Source organism: Rissa tridactyla, chromosome 4 (assembly GCF_028500815.1).
Source record: "Rissa tridactyla isolate bRisTri1 chromosome 4, bRisTri1.patW.cur.20221130, whole genome shotgun sequence".
NCBI classification, from domain to species: domain Eukaryota; kingdom Metazoa; phylum Chordata; class Aves; order Charadriiformes; family Laridae; genus Rissa; species Rissa tridactyla.
This window is the reverse complement of record NC_071469.1, coordinates 88,860,652-88,876,975: the sequence shown is the minus strand read 5'-3', so window position 1 is coordinate 88,876,975 and position 16,324 is coordinate 88,860,652.

Sequence of the window (16,324 nt, the reverse complement as noted above, 5' to 3'; positions counted from 1 at the left end):
ATGAGACTATCTTTCCCATTTAAAATAAAATCATAATATGTGTTGGCTTTGGCATGAAAAAAAGAAATGAAATATTTAGGTATTTTAATTTTTTTTTAGGCGTTGAAATGACAAGGTGTGTCTTCATCAGAATGGAAGAATCACCGTTTAGTTGTCACTTAAACTTTATCCTTTAAACTTCTTTAGATACGCCAGTGTTACTTTTTCTGATGCTGTAGTTGTTTTCAAATTACTTTTGTGGGAGTCGAAAAGCATGCAGCAAAAACATGTCTTAGTTACAGAAATAATTTAAAACTAATAGTATTCTGAAAAAAACCCAAGCTACCCTGTGCTGGAAAGGAGTTTGATAATTAAACTGAACAATTTCAAAAGTAAAAAAAGCCGAGCAATTTGTAAAGGAAGTAATTTGTATAACTAGCAAATATTTAAATAGAACAGGACTATTTCCTGCAGTGTAGGATTCTTTGCAGAGTGTTTCAAACAGTTGAACTCACAACAGGAAGTAATTTGCTGTTGAAAATAAGATCACATGAAACTCACTGCCTATAGTGATAAAAGGGAAGTACTTCACTTGGTAAAACTGCTAGTTAGTGTGAAGGCATCAGAGCCGTTTAATGACACTGTGCGCTCTAAATTACTTTGGAATGTTAGACACGGGAGTAGAGAAGACATGACAATCACATGTAACGAGCATTAAATGAACACAGGTCCCACCGGACATCAGATTACATGAAATGGCTGTTTGAAAACATCAAAATCTTTATTATAGGTGCCTGGAAGTGTGAAACCAATTAAAAAAGGATGTTTTAGATCTCTGCACTGTCATGCACAGAAAAATAATTGATGACAGTGAATGAAATTCTTTTTATATTCCTATGCAGACCATGGTGTAAGTGTGGACCTGTAAGTTGACAATTAAGCACCTTGAAAACCAATTTGTGTATTTCCCCTAAAGTGACCATGGGAAGGATGATGTTTGACAATATCTGATTATGGACTTGGAGACAGTAAACCATGATGCTTTTCATTCTGAAGTATCGCCCTTTCAGGTGGCAATGGGGCAATGTTTTCCAGAGGGTGAGGAAAAAATTCAATTCTTAGTATTAAACAATGCCGAAGGATTAAAAATTTTCTGGAGCTGATGCACAAAGTCACTCCTGTCAGCTCTATCAGCTACTGCCTGTGCCCAGTTTACTAATGACTTTGATAAGACAGAGTATTTTTATATACCTCTTTGATTTGATTTTGTGCCTGTTTTATGGGTTTTTTTTACCATGTTGTTGCCCTTGAAGGACCTCTGAGACTTTGAAGACTGAAGCTGCTGCTTCACCCACTGTCCTTATATTCTTAAAATACTCAAGGCAGGACCACCGCTTTCCCAAAGCAAGCTCTTTTCTAAGGGCCTAATGCCAAAATTTAATAGGAATCGTTCTTTGGGAACTCGACTTCGGGAGCTCTTGCATCTAGTTTTGGAAACATTAGATCTGCTGAGTGCGTCTTTGTAAGGAATCATTCTTAGAAAATATTTACCCTTACCCCTTCCTTCTCTGGTACTGCCATGCAGCATTCATGGTATTTGGATGGTAGCTTGGCCATTCAATAGCAATATGGTCATCTGCTCTAATCTGCACTGAATTCCCAAATGTGATAGTGTGGCATATTCCTGACACATGCATCTGGGATAACCTACCCTTTTTAATTTGTAACAAAAGAAATGTATTTCTATGCTTCAGTGTTAAATTACTATTATAATCTGAATTTTAATTAAATCTTTGCTATATAAACATGGCATTTTAATGCTCTTACTAATAAAATAGTATTTTATTTTAAGTAAGTCACTAGAAAGATGTTATAATAATAGTTAAGATCAAATACATTTGCGCTCATTCTAGGGGGAGGAGTGATCTTGTTTCCAGGTATAGCACAGCGGCATGATTTTTCTGTACTATGTCCAATTATGCCCATACATCTGTAAAAATAATTTGCATTTCTAAATTAGTCACAAGTGCTTTCTCAGTGGACGTGTTGGTGCTTAGTGTCAGGTGTTTCATTTTGCCAGGAGTCACACAGTGTCTTCCTTCCTCCCACTGAGATCAGCTGGACTTTGGTAATGAAGTCAGTTGGAATTACTTGACCCTTGATTAGTTGCTCCCTGTATTTATAGAGGGTGTTACGACTGGAGGGAGATCCATCTGCGTTCTTGGGATATTGCGGTGTAAATGTCCCGTATACCCTGTGCAGTGCAGGATTGCACCGTGAGGAACTACGGCTGCTCTAAAAGATGAGTGGTCCACAATGTAAGTGGGCTGCAGGCCAGACGAGAATAGCTCGTGCAGCTGAAGAAGTTTGGCTCTTTTTATTGCTTTGCCCAGAATCACACAGCAGCAGGCTTGGATTCCGCTACTGAAATCAGCTCACAATACGCATGATGTCATTATTTCATTCCCCAAGTTCCCGTACAGTTGGGACTCTTATTAAGGTGAGGATTACCAGTAGAGGGAAACTAGTTGAAGTTTTATTTCCCACACCACTTGTTAATTTTGCAGTTCCCACTCAAAAGCATAGTTTTCCAAATACTCTCCTTTAATCACGACATGCAACGTGGACACAAGTTATTTACTTAGTAAGCCTGTCCTACCTCAACTTTTATGCATATTCATGGAAACACAGAAAAGATTATGGTATAAAAGTTCAGGCCCAATGCACTCACATACCCACTGATAATTTACATGTGTATTACACAACTATTTGTTCAGCCTTTAAAAGGGGAAAAATCAGTTACCAAAGCAACTGCTATATTGTGTGTTACTAATGCTATTTTTAAGATAAAGAACATTGGTAAGGCACATATCTCAGTATCTCTTAGGAACAAGTACACACTTTGCAAAGGGGAAAAACACCAGAACTATTATAATCACTGAATTTGTAAAAAAAAAAACAAGTTCAGGCCTGTTTGCTAAGTATTTCCTTATAATTGAGTTTTATCACCAGTTTTACAGCATTGCAAAATATTCTCATACGACTTTTAGGTAATATTCTGGAAAAAAACCCAAAGGTTAATAATATGTGACAGCAAGGGCTAAGTGAAATATGGTTGCGTTCGGGATAAGTCTGGTAGATCAAGCAGTATTTGCAATCCGAAGTGTGCAGCCGAATGTGCAACATTGATATCATTACAGAAGAAGACTCTATATAAATACAAGCTACTGATCATAGTTTTCTTTCTTTATTTTCTGCTCAGCCAGCAGAACACTCCCCTATCGTTGCTCTGAGAGTTGAGAACATAATGTGCTCTGTATTCCTTGCCACAGAGCAAATGCTTGGGACAGAAGATGTTTGCATATCACTGTTATGGGCCGAACAACTATGATTCTGTGTCATAGTGGAAAATAATAGCACATGACGTAAGCTTCAGTAAATCATTTTTGTCCTAAGTGCACTCATAACCAAGTTACAGACTTTTAAAATGCCTGTTTCTACAGTTTTTTTTCTTTTTTCTGGCAGTCCAAAGGACACACAAGAATATGGTCAGTTTAGGAAGACGTGGGTTTTATTAATCGTATTTTAACTTTTTCTGTTAACAGCCTGTTCATGAATAGACTGACATTTCCTTGATTCTAGTTGCCCTTCAGAATTGTTTCCAAGATAATAGTTTCCAAAAAAATCCTGGTCCATAGCTCACTATAGCCAATGCATAGTGAGTGCTTAATGTTGATCAAAGCCCTTTAGATGGCATAAGTGAAGTGATGCTATCCTGAATATTGTGGTATGTTTCAAATGCTTTTTGTAAACCTGTAGGGTTATGAATGTGAATACAGCTTTCTGACAGTATTAGACAAAGATCTGTTTTTAGAAACCCTGGAAAACTTAATTTGAAGAATGCCTGCGACATCTCTTGCTCTATGCAAAACCTTACATCTTTGACCAGCCGAGATAAAACAATCGTCAAACTAGAACTAGTGGAGCTACTCCGATGGTCTAAACGAAAATTAAGATGTTCTGGAACAAGTATTTTGCTTATGGGGAAAAAAAGGAGTTATGTACAATTTGCCCAAAGTCAGTCCTGCTTCCTACTTGCAGAAAGTGCTGAGGCACCTCCTTGAAAGACCAGACCCTTCAGACTCTGGATTGCTCGCTTAAATAAAGTGACCTGTGGGATTTTGTAGCTGAAGAGTGGGGCCCAAAATGAGCACCCAAGAAAAGTTGAAGCGATGCAACTTAGAGAACCTCCCCCTGGTTCCCCACCAATGAAGTTTGATGGATTTATTGTAAAGGAGCATTTGCCCAGCTCTGGGTCAGGTTTTCAGAGCTGTGTAAATAAGACAATTGCAATGAAAGACGTGCGGCTGGGTTTTCCTAAAATTCATGGTGATCTTGTCTGTTCACTTCAGGAAAGAGTTGATTTGTGTGATATTATTAATCTATCCAGTAACTTCTTCAGTCATTTATGTTGCTGGCTGAATAAGACTTCAAATTGTCTGCTGTCCTATTTGATGAATAGCAGCCGTGTCTGAGTCCATTGCTAATCCATACAGTCTTAGTCATTTCTCCGCTCAGGCGCAGTATCCGTGTCTCCGTTACTTGATTCAGGGGTGATCATCTATGGGTAGGTATTTTGGGAGAAGCACGAGCCATGGATCAGCGTGTACGTCCTCTTTGTGGCTCAGCTCTGCAGAATATTGCAGGAGAACTTTTGTCTCTGGTATCAGGATTGATGTATGCAGCAGGCAAGTCATCCACGTCCATGCAGAGCTCTCCATTTTCTCTATAAATTGTATAAATCCTGTTGGTCTCTGGTGGAAAGCAAGTCTGAAACATGTAAAGATACTTCATTGCATTTAGTATGCCTCTGCAGGAGCGGAAATGGATAATCTGTACCAGGAATCCAAGAGTGTGTTGCTTTCAACAAAGAGATGAAGACGGGAGAAAAGACGTGAAAAAAAAAATGCATCTGTTTTAATTTGTCTTTATTCTCTAAATCTGGATACTAAGGGCTTTTCCTGGCTCCCTCTGCTGGCTATGAAGCTGGCTTAGCATTTTTTTTCCACTACGGTATTATTTTTGCTGATTAAAATAGCTATGGCAGCTTTGTGTCTATCTCAGCCTCCCACCCCTGACTGTCTTTCTCTACACATTCTTCTGTGCTTAAATACACAATTGTTTTTATGACTAATTCCTCTTCTCCCCTGTAAGATTACTGTGTGATTCATATTTAAAAATGAATCCGTCCTTTTAAAAAGCAATCGGTTACTCCAAGTACGTAAACAACAGAGCAAAAAAAGAGAAAAACACGTGAAGTTCCTAAAATATTAAGCAGTAATTTCCAGTATGACTTTTTATCAACACTGAATTTACATAATGAAAGAAAATAATAACAACAGCATAGCAACAGAAGCCCCAACCATGAAATTTCTGTATTATGCTTTATACGGTGCCTCTTTTCTAGTCACCTGAGATTTGAAACGCTGCACCTGCTTTATAGTACTTAAGCAATAGAAGTACTTTGGCCTGACATAGAATTTCCATCTCTAGAACATTTAAGTATAAACTGATTAAATCTGACAGTTCTCCTGTAGAGCAGGTAATAACTACCATCGCAGATATATCCCAGAACATCCCCAGTTCACAGAAGGAGACGCTAATCTGTTAAGATTAAGCAAAATATCAAGTCAAGGCAAAAAACAACCCTTGTTCAGATATTCACTTCTAACTGTGAATTCCACCATCTAGATCTAGTTTCCTACTGCATCTGCTATTGATCACAGTTATTAGTACCTAGCTGATCATTAGGACACCTAGAGTCATGATGTGTGTGCATGATTTCGGTATTTGCATGAACAAAATAACAGACATGTTTTAAAGGGCTGTTGAAAGAGTAGCTACATGGGGTGATCGTGCCTCCAGGCACTGGAAAACAGTGAGCGCCGTGGCCGCTGCAGCCAGAGCTGCATTAGCCGAGCAGCACAACACAGCTGAATGCACCAGCTGCCTCTCCGCTCCGTTCTTGAGTTGGGCATCAGTATCTCTCCATGAATCCAAGCCTTTCTCTTCTGAGAGTCACTGCTTCCCTCCCAGAAGACATACTCCTCTGTCTTTTCTGGGCTGGAACCCAGCTGAAGTCCTGTTGTGTGGGAAACAAGCTCCTGGGTTATTATTTTTTTTTCTATGCAATTTTTAACACTCCTTAGTGACTCAGCCCGAATCCTGTGGGAATTCCTAAACCACTTTGAGGGTTTTGAAAATGTTGCCCTGTACCTGCAGGGCTCACTGCATTCCCAGAGCTAATAGGTGAATATGTTGGTGGGAGGCAGAAAATTCTATTAAGATTCTTGTATTATGCGTGCTTGTATTTTCTTGCTTGTAATATATGGATGCTGCAGGATCTTGAACGTTTCTATCCTCCCAGCTTCCTGCTGAGATGATATTATTGCTTGGGTTAAAAGCCAAGTGGCTTTGTGTATGTACACACTCCAGTCAAACATATGATTGCTAATAATCTGCATAGCGTGAATGGCAAAGCATTTCAGATGTGGTCATGCAGAACTTCACTGAGGCTGGTAACTCACGTTGGGTTTGAAACGAGCTGCTGCAATCCGGGTTGAAGATTGCACTTTCTTCTTAAACTTAGGCTGTCGTTCTCCTAGGACTTTTTGGGTTGCTTTTATCCTCATTAATGAGTGAATATAAACTTGACCTTGAAAGTTCTTGAAAATTTTATATAAAATTTTTTTTGAGTTTTTTATTTAGGGAAAATTTTAAGGTTTTAATACAGTAAAATAATTGCAATCAAAATGATCAAAATACATAAAATTGAGGAAATAACTTGTGAGGTCTCACTTTTTTGAAAAAAAGTCTACATTTCTAGTAATCAGGGTAGAGAGAGAGAGGATAGCAATGCTGACACATTCTAACTAACTTGTCTTTGAAGAATACTTAATATTCTGAGCTATAAGTTCTCATGGTGTTATCAGCCATGTAAACTGGTATGTGCACTTTTGGACAAGTCATAAAATCTGAAATCCTGGCCTGATCCTGCAGCCCTTGTTTAGAGAGCTGGGGTGGAGCTGGCCAAATTCACCCAAAACGGTTTTGCAAAAATGTGTGGTGATGTTGAGACCTTTACAGGTTCTGCTTTCTGAAAGAGAACTTTATTTCTAGATTTTCAACCAAGGGGACAGTGCCATCAGACCTTAATAATCACTATCCTTGCTAATTGTAAGGATACAGTTGGTATCTGAGAAAAGTATAGGGATGCTGTCCAGTTACGTAGGGATGGGGTGAGGAAGGCCAAGGCACACATGGAGCAAGGAATGGAAAGAATAGTAAGAAGGGCTTCTACAAGTATGTCAGCCAGAAAAGGAAGGTCAAAGAAAGCACACCCCTCCTAATGAGCACAGCTGGCAGACTGCTAACAACGGACAAGGAGAACGTTGAAGTACTCACCTTTTTTGCCTCAGTCTTCACTAGCAGCCTCTCTTCCCACACCTCTCGAGTGGAGGGACTGCAAGATGGAGACTGAAGGAGCAAAGTGTAGAATAAATATCCCAAATTCACTGCTGCTTGCACACAAGGAATGATTTTAACATATCATTTAGAATTTTATAATAATCCATATATATCATGCCATAAATCAGTTTTAAAATATCAAACCCAAAGTTAAATCAGTAAAGTTATGTAGAAGAGTTGTGACTGCTGTACAAATACTCATCATTTGCTAAGATGTCCACCACCCTACCTGGTTGCCTTTGCCTGGTTATTTCAAGCATTTGCTGCAATGACTTTTGCTGGAAGAGCTCCTGTGTTTCCAGAGCCTAGGGTAATAGGATCCTGTCCACTTAGGTAATGAAAAGCTGCAACTTGATGACAATTTACATATAGGCCATTCACATCAGTCTGGTTGGATAAAACATCATAAATGGTGTGACCTCCATACAAGTTCTTTCCTGCAAAGATGAATAAATGAAGGCTGTTCCTATTTCGGAGAGAGTTTCTAATGCGTCTTTCCCCTGACTGTGCTTACAAACTTTCAGTTCCATTCCCTTATCATTCCATTTTCTGTTAAAACCGATGTAAGGAGCACAGCCTGTCATTTGGTTGAAAATTTCTGTCTAATTCCTTGCATTTTTTGAACTTCTTATCATATTAAGAGCACTTCTGATGGAAACAAGATGGCTGATAGAGATCAAGGGTGAGAACAGGCCATCTCGTAGTAAAGTGACTTTGTCTATATGCATGTGTGTGATTTTGCCTTGTAATTAATTTTCATTCAGAAGAGGAATCTTTTAAATATTAAAATACAGTTCCTCCAGCCGCTGGGCTTTTTCTGCTCTTCATGGGTTTTGTGTGTGATAGAGCTGTCTTTTCACCAAGGCTTCTCATGTGACAGATGATATCTATGTATTGCCCTGCTGTTTAATGTGAAGCAAATGGGATAGCTTATCTAATGTGACAGGTACCGTCGTCTGTTGTCAGAGCTGTGACAGTACCGACCAGGATTATCTGGATGAGCGGTCATCGTCATGTTGCAGCATGGAAGGTGTGGACCTCGTGGATAAACTGCAGCAGTACAATGAGATATACGGCCACTCAGGTGGAAAAGATGAGGCAGACTAGATGCTAATACGATATATAAAGACATCAGAAGCTGACGAGTGAAATTAGGATAAAGGTTTTGGGGGTGTAGGTAAGTGTAGTGGAGGATGTATGAAATACGTACTTCTTGGAAAATCTGGTAGACATTATTTGCAATAAAATAGGATGTAAGTTCATTTTTATGCAGTTAAGCAGATGTCGGTACAAACTGCTATTCAGCACTATCTGTGAGTCAGTGGAGGATTCTCCCAGTGCTAAGACTAGTTAAGGTGTAGGGGCAAGTGACTGAGCAGCCAACAGTATGAGATATTTTCCTAAATATAACTGTGAGCAAATGAACCAAGCATGTAAATAGTTTAAAAGTTGGTTTATTACGTGGCTATATTGAGTGCAGCACTGGACAACTTGAAATGAGAGTGGCATTACAGTAGCTTTGATAGAACATAAAATTTTGCCATTCCCGCTGTGATTTTCAAAGGGGCCTACAAGTGACACATTTCTGGACATTCATTAGGGAATTAGCTATCTTTGGAAAGGCAGAGCCTACTACAAAGAATGAGTAAATAGTATCAGAATTTTTAAAATGTCCATATAATGAACCTCAGGGTGTAATTTGTAAAAAATGTCTGTGTGGGTGCAAGCTGATGAAATTTTTAATACATATGGTAAACGAGCTTTTTAATCACAGAAAAGGCAACTGATAGTTGTTTAAAAAGACAAGAATGACTTGCCTCCAGGAAGAGGGTCAGAGAGAAACAGAAAATCATCTCTGATCTATGTTTCAACAATAGAAATCAGCAGAAAGTAGGAGGTGAACATGCTGATAGCTCACTGTGCACAGCAGAATACGCTCAAGAGCGTATGAGTATGATGACCCACCAGGCTGCAAAGTTTTATCAGGTGTTTCACAGTGTTTTCTTAAATCCTCATCTTCCAAAGCCATACAGCTATACAAAAACCAAAGCTTTCATCTACAGGAAAGTTAGCTGAGTTCTGTAGAGAAACTTCCAGTGCTCAACCCATCAGATACCTGTCATGATCAAGTCAGTCCAGCGACCCCGGCAGCCTGTCTCATACTTTTTTCAGTGGGTGGGATTGGCAGCACTCTGTAATGGTGTGGTCGGAAGAGTACTTCTTAAGTTTCTTTCCCAAGAGCATCACTATATAACAATGTAGAGACTTTCCTGGTTTGTAAAAATAAAAAGTGCATGTGGGGTATTCAGAGAAATAGTATTTCTGCCTACCCTTACTGGCGTGGTAAGAATTTGCCTACATCACATGCCACTCAGCTTTTCTTGGGAAATGAAGCCCTAAAAATTAGCCTCAGTGGTTCCATCCTAGCGCTTCTCTCACAGTCTGAATTATCAAGTCTTGTCTTTAGTAGCTGCTATTTCAGTGTAGGCAAGTTCTGGGGCAGTAGGAGACTGCGGGTTGCAGTCAGTGCCAGCTTGCTGTTCTGCTACTGAGCTAACTTTCCAATAAAAACACTGTCATCATTAAACACAACTTGCTTATACCTTAGTGACTAGAACAATGTCAACGCGCTGTGATTATATACAGGAGCATCTGTGGGGTCTGGAAAGAGAGATGAGATGTCTCTTTACAATATTTGGCACTGATTCTTGGTATTTCTTCCATTTGAAGACCCTCTGTGCCATTTTCTGATGACAAAACTGATCCCTGAGGGCCCAGTTGATATTAATGAGATGTAAATGACAGCTGAGGTGACAGATGACGGTGTCATCAACCAAAGAAATACAGAGCAGTATCATGAATAAGCACAAAACATTCAAAGGACAGAAATGAATGGTATATCATGTTGTTTAACAGGTTATTTTTTTTTAAAGGTAATGCATTGGAAAAAAAGATAATCAGAGCATGAAATATTAGCATGAAATGGCTCTGACTATTGTAGCTCTTAGCAAACATTTTTTCAGGGTATATATTGTAGGGGATTGAGGAAGACAAAGATGATTCCTTTATTTATTTAAGAGTGACAGTGAAAGAAGACATGCATGGCAATGGAAAGCAGGTATTATGCACTTGCTGTTTATGAAAGAAAGGTTTGGTGTTTTCATGGGTCACCACATGAATAAAGGAAGAGAACAAAAGATGATATTTAGCAAAGGTCATGAAAGCTTTAATCTGGAAGCCTGTGACATGTGTCTTGTTATGTTAAATAATCTTGAAGCCAGGTAGAATATGAGATTTTCACCAGGATTTTTTTCTTGGTGCTGATGGACTGATTCAGACCTGTCCAGCCACTGACAATCCAGCTAATTTTTTAATCACTGAAACACGTAAAAGCTGCTGTAGAATTTACTAGCGCCTATAGGAGCCCAGACTTGAAGCATGGGCTGAGCTTATGAGGATTGGCACATGGATTATTCATTTCCCCCCTCATTCTGGCCTAGATTTTCCACACATTTTGTCACAGTTGTTTTGGTCTTTTTTGCGGCTGATACCCCTTTGGGTTTCTACGGATTACTGGCTTCAACTCTGCCTGGCCAGAGTTGCTGTTAACCCTCCCTCCTCCCCTTGCCATGGTACTGTTGTCTGCAGAGTGTGTTATTTTGGAAGCACAGCTGCAAAAAGCTAACAGAAATTTAACTTGGCCCCACGCTTTATTGGAAGTGTGCTGTTCTGCGTGACTATGGCATGAGAATCACTTCTCTAGAGTGAGGCACAGTATGGCTCACCAGCTCAGTGTATAACCTCTGCAAGAACAACTCCATGGCTTCGGCGTGAGAGCGGGCTGATGTCTGAGCTGTTCAGAGCATACATAGGTGGTGGGTGCTCATACGTGACGGTTTGCATCCTCGTAACCTGCCCTAACTACAGCTGCCACCAATGATGCCAATGTGTGACGGGACTGTGATTCATCTGAGGTAGGTTCCCAGTGGCTGTAATGGATTCCTGCTCCCCCCCTATTACATGGGAAACTACTCAGTAGTTAAAACTGGAGACCAAAAATAAATTAATAAAAATAAAGACACACAAAAGAGGAATTGCTTTTCTTTTCTCTGTCTTTTCTTGTTCAAATAAATCACTTAGTGATTGCTGTGCTTTTTTCTCTCATCTTGACTTTGGAGGAGGGCACTTCCGTGAGCTATCCGGTAACTTACTGCTCTTGTTTGTACATGAAGAAATAGTAAACCGTTACTATTAACAGAGGTGGTATCAAACTTGTGATATGTTCTTGTATCAGTTGTACAATGTGTGGAAATACCATTATGTTCTGCACACATTCTATTAATTATTTTCTTAATTAATAATGACTGTCTTCAGTGCCTCATTGATGCTTTTGTAATAGCTCCTTGGTTTTAGGTGCTTAGCATTCTTTATTAAATTCCTCCTCAGATGAAACTTCTTCTGCATGGTATAAGCTAAAATGTGAATTGTTTGGGAAGTAATAAACAACATCTGGTTAATACATGTTTTTTTGTAGTGTATGATAGACAATAATTTTCCATTGCAAAAATAACTGACAAAGTTCGGAATGGTGAAAAATCGATAGGCTTGCTATCATCTAAGTTTATGACGCGGCAGGATTTATTAAGGCCTAGCGAAGTCTGGACACCATTTGTGGCTCAATAGAATGAGAAAAATCCCTGTTACTGGATTTAGCCGAGGAGCTGCAGTTCTGTTCTTTCTCCAAGAATGCTATCAGCTGGATCCCCCTCCGCTTCAGTCAGCTGGCCTGAATCAGCTGGATCGGCTGCTTTTGGTGTAGGTAGGAGTTCGAGTGGGTTGCAGTTGCATAAATTGCTACATGTGGATGACAGTGGCGGATAGCATTTTAATTCTCTTTGTACTTTTTTCTTCTGAAAACTAAACAAAAAGATTAAAAAATAATATGCCATTAAAATTACCATTCCGATATTTTAGTTTCAGGAAAAAGGCAAGCCATATCTCATTAACTCTTGGTCTGATGCTTGTCAGGATTCATTGTTCTTATTTGAAATTTAAACTGTATTACTTGCACTCATAGGTCACACCGAGTGTCTATCTGATTGGGAGACTGAAAACTTTTAGAGCCTTGTTTCTGATGTGAATACTTAAATTAAAAATTCATAATTCACTTTCCTCAGATACTGTGCAACATTCCTTTAAAATTCAGTGTTCCAGTGAGCAATCTCCATTTGATACAATATTCATGGAAAGTAATCACAGAAGGTTGCAAGGCAGTCAGAGCAGATTTGTTTGAAAGTTCAGTGGCATTTGTTTGGGAGTCTTTGCCGAGCGCTCGTTCCTCGCTCAGCGATGCACTGTGGTAAATTCCCCCGTTCTGCCATTCTTTGGCGTGTTGAGTTACTCTTAGGCTGTTTATTCTGGTGTTAACATGTGTTACTCAGCGTCCTGAAAATCAGTCCTTTAAAACTTGTTAGCTGAACTACTTTGGCTTTTCTTATAATAAAACCTGTTTGCTTTGCTTTGATAGCGTCATGTTTCACTGGATAATCTGGTTCCTGATTCACTCCATGCATCTGTCGCTCTACGTGGGTAGCAAAATGACTTGATTTATTGTCACAGGTTGGATTAATTCAATGGGCTTTGGTGTTAGTAATCAATTCAGGTGCAACTATTTATCTAGCTCGCATTTTCTGGAAATCTTTTTTGGCACAAGAGGAAAGAGAAGAATACAGCAAAATACTCTGCTTGTTCAAAACATCCCTTGATCTTATGATTTGACAAAATTAGTTTTGAGAGAGTTTTTTTGTAAGCCTACAGAATGAAATTGGCAACTCATCCTCAGTTCCCTTAGGGTGATATCGTCAGTGATTTATGTAAAAGTCTGTGTAGCTGAATATGTGGGGAGATTATTTTTGACATTCTTGGTTTGGAGAAATGATGCATTTTGAATGGCTGGATACACTAGTTCTCAGGTGGCACTGTTTTTTCCCATCTAAAAAATGACGACAGTTAATACATGTTTTCACATTTACTTATTTAATTGTATTTCAATTTAATTTTCTAATCAGAAGTATCATTTTCTTGCTCTTGAATTTAAGTGATTGTGAGGAGTTTCAATCAAGGGTGTTTAAAGAACTGAGTAAGGTTGAAATAAATGAATAAAAATGAAAAATTTATTCTGTTTTCCCTTCTTGTTCTGTAGGAACTCACCTGCCTCAAGTGCTGGAGTCGCAGAGAGATTCGGTTGGGAGAACCCGGCAGAACGTTCAGGTACAGAGCTGATAAGTATCTAGAAATCACAGTGTGGTTGCCTAAAACTTCCTAAACCAAGGCTGCTCTCAAGGGCGTTTTTATCTCTAGATATGCTTTCCTCTCTAAAACTATGAATAGACTTATTTATTTGAAGGCAATACTTATCCATATTCTAGTTCTATTTTTTTTAAATTTATTTCACCAGTTGTTCCTCTTCTATGTCCTTCTGAAATAAGTAGCATGGGACTCTCACCTTGACCATCACAGGCATTTCAAAGCACTCAGTGTTTTCATTGATACCACTGCATGTGGAACACACAGGCATCTAGAAACTCTTACCGCTCTGCTTGTTCTCTTTTGAATTTGTCCTGGAGCTTTTTTCCCTGGCTTGCTGGCTAAATCAGCCTGTCCCCGATTCCTCAGAGACTACTGTGCCCTAATCGGGTTGATTTCTTGAGCCTGTTCACTTAGTGGAATTTCCAATAATGTTATTTAATTTAGTGTCCAGTGCCACGGTCCTTTCCCTCTGATACTCATTTAATTTCCTTCTCACTGCTGTGTCATGAATGGGGTCTCACAGCTGAGGAATAGCCGACTGCGTTTCCTGTCCTCAGTGTGCGTTCACGATAGCTCTTTGGTTTTCTTTGACACCCACCAACTACTCCCACTCCTTCACCGTGGTTCCCTCATCATGGAAATGTCTGTTCAGATTCAATACGCAAATGTGCTCCAGGAGCTCTCCTCTCACGAAGGAAAATAGCTGTAGCGGGGCCGTGAATAAAACAGGCTCGGAGTTGAATGGAGTGGCTGCTTTTAGGAAAAAGCAGCATTGCAGAGCAGCGCAATTTGGATGAGGTATAAATGAGTCATTTGAAGCCATTCCTTGGTTTTTTTCTGTGAACCAACTGTGTTTCTGAGCTGAGAGAATAAATGTGACATAAACCTGGAAAGGAGACTCCAGATCGTTGTGGCTTTGCATGGTTTCGTTAGTGTGGCAGACTGCTTATGATATGGTTGCTTGACAGTTAGGAGTAAGGTTTTGGTTTGCCTACACACTTGAAACCGAACCAAGTGACTTTCCTGTTTTCTTAACACATGATCAGCAAACATAACTCGTGTTACACTACATACGTAATTCCCATAATATTGTCAGTTGTGCCCTGACATAATGTGTAAAGACACAGAGGATCATTTCTTCGGTAGACGTAAGCTGGTGAGGATGAGAGGTATTCTGAGAGCCAGGTACTGGCGTACCACATCTCTCCTCCACACCCTTCAAACAGAAGCCATGCATGTACGAGGCTCGTGGATGGGTAGTTTGTAGGTAGGGTAGAATACCAGAGGAGATGCTGTTCTCCATCTCGGAACAGAGAAAGCGTGTATGGAGGCAACAGACGGACTTCAAGGAAACGCTTCAGATGGACTTGCATTTCCTTTTATTGGGGAAAAAAAGAAGTCATAATGTTTCTTGCTCCTTCACTTCAGCTGGAATAGTTTTAGCTTTCCAGTATCAACCGCACTGACCACATAGTAATGGATCAGCATTAGTGTACCTGTCGGAGGAATGCAGGATACAAGCAGCATTTGCTAGATGGACTATAACAGTTTATACAGGTAATGAGATAAGAACAGTTACCGGAGTCTCCAGCCATTAATGTGCTAGGCACTGTGCAAACGGCCAAGCTGAAGTAAAATGTGCTGTTTCACCCAACATGCCAGGGACAGAACTGAAAAGAGAAAGCGGGCTTTTCAGCTCATGCCTCCCTTGGGCTGTGCCGTCTTTGCATGTAAACAGTGGCTGCAGAAATGAACATCTGAAAAATAAGTGTTTCCCACGCTTACATCTTTAAAACTGCTTGCAAGTTAAGTATTTTTGAGATGCTAGTAGACATACACACTCTTAATCGTAAAAAAGAAGCAGTTCAGACTCATTTTGTTGGTAGATCATCCAAGGGGCTTATTTCCCCGTGAGTATCCTGGTTAGCAGTGAGGGTGCAGCAATGCCTTTGGGCTGTGTCGGGCTGGGTGTATCTGCTGGCTGGACAGCTTGGTCGGGATTTGCTGGCTCTTTGTAAGTGTATTTAAACGTCCGAAACCACTTACCAGGACTCGTTTGTTTATGCAGTGTCTAAAATAAATAAATCTATTACACCACAGTGATTATTTACTAATTCTTTTAATATTGGGGTCCTGGTATTCCCTTGCTTAGAAAGCTCAATTGGTCATGATGTGCACTTCTCACATGGTTTTCTAATTTTTAGAAAAGACGCTAATGAAAATGAGTGGTATCTGGTGATAATAGAAATATTAGAGTGTTGTTCAAGACAAGTTAAAACGAGAAAAGGCAAATGATAGCAGTGAGTCAGCCTTTCAGAGCAAATAACGAGTACAGACCTTTACTCTGGGTGACACTATCACAACGCACTCGACTAGAAAAGTACTCTACCAGAGGCCTTTTCTGAAGATGTTGGAGAGATAAAAATACTAAATGTAGTAGCCATATATACTGAGAAAGATCAAGGGAAGATTTAGGAAAAACTAAAGAGCTGAAAATCTAATTTCAGAT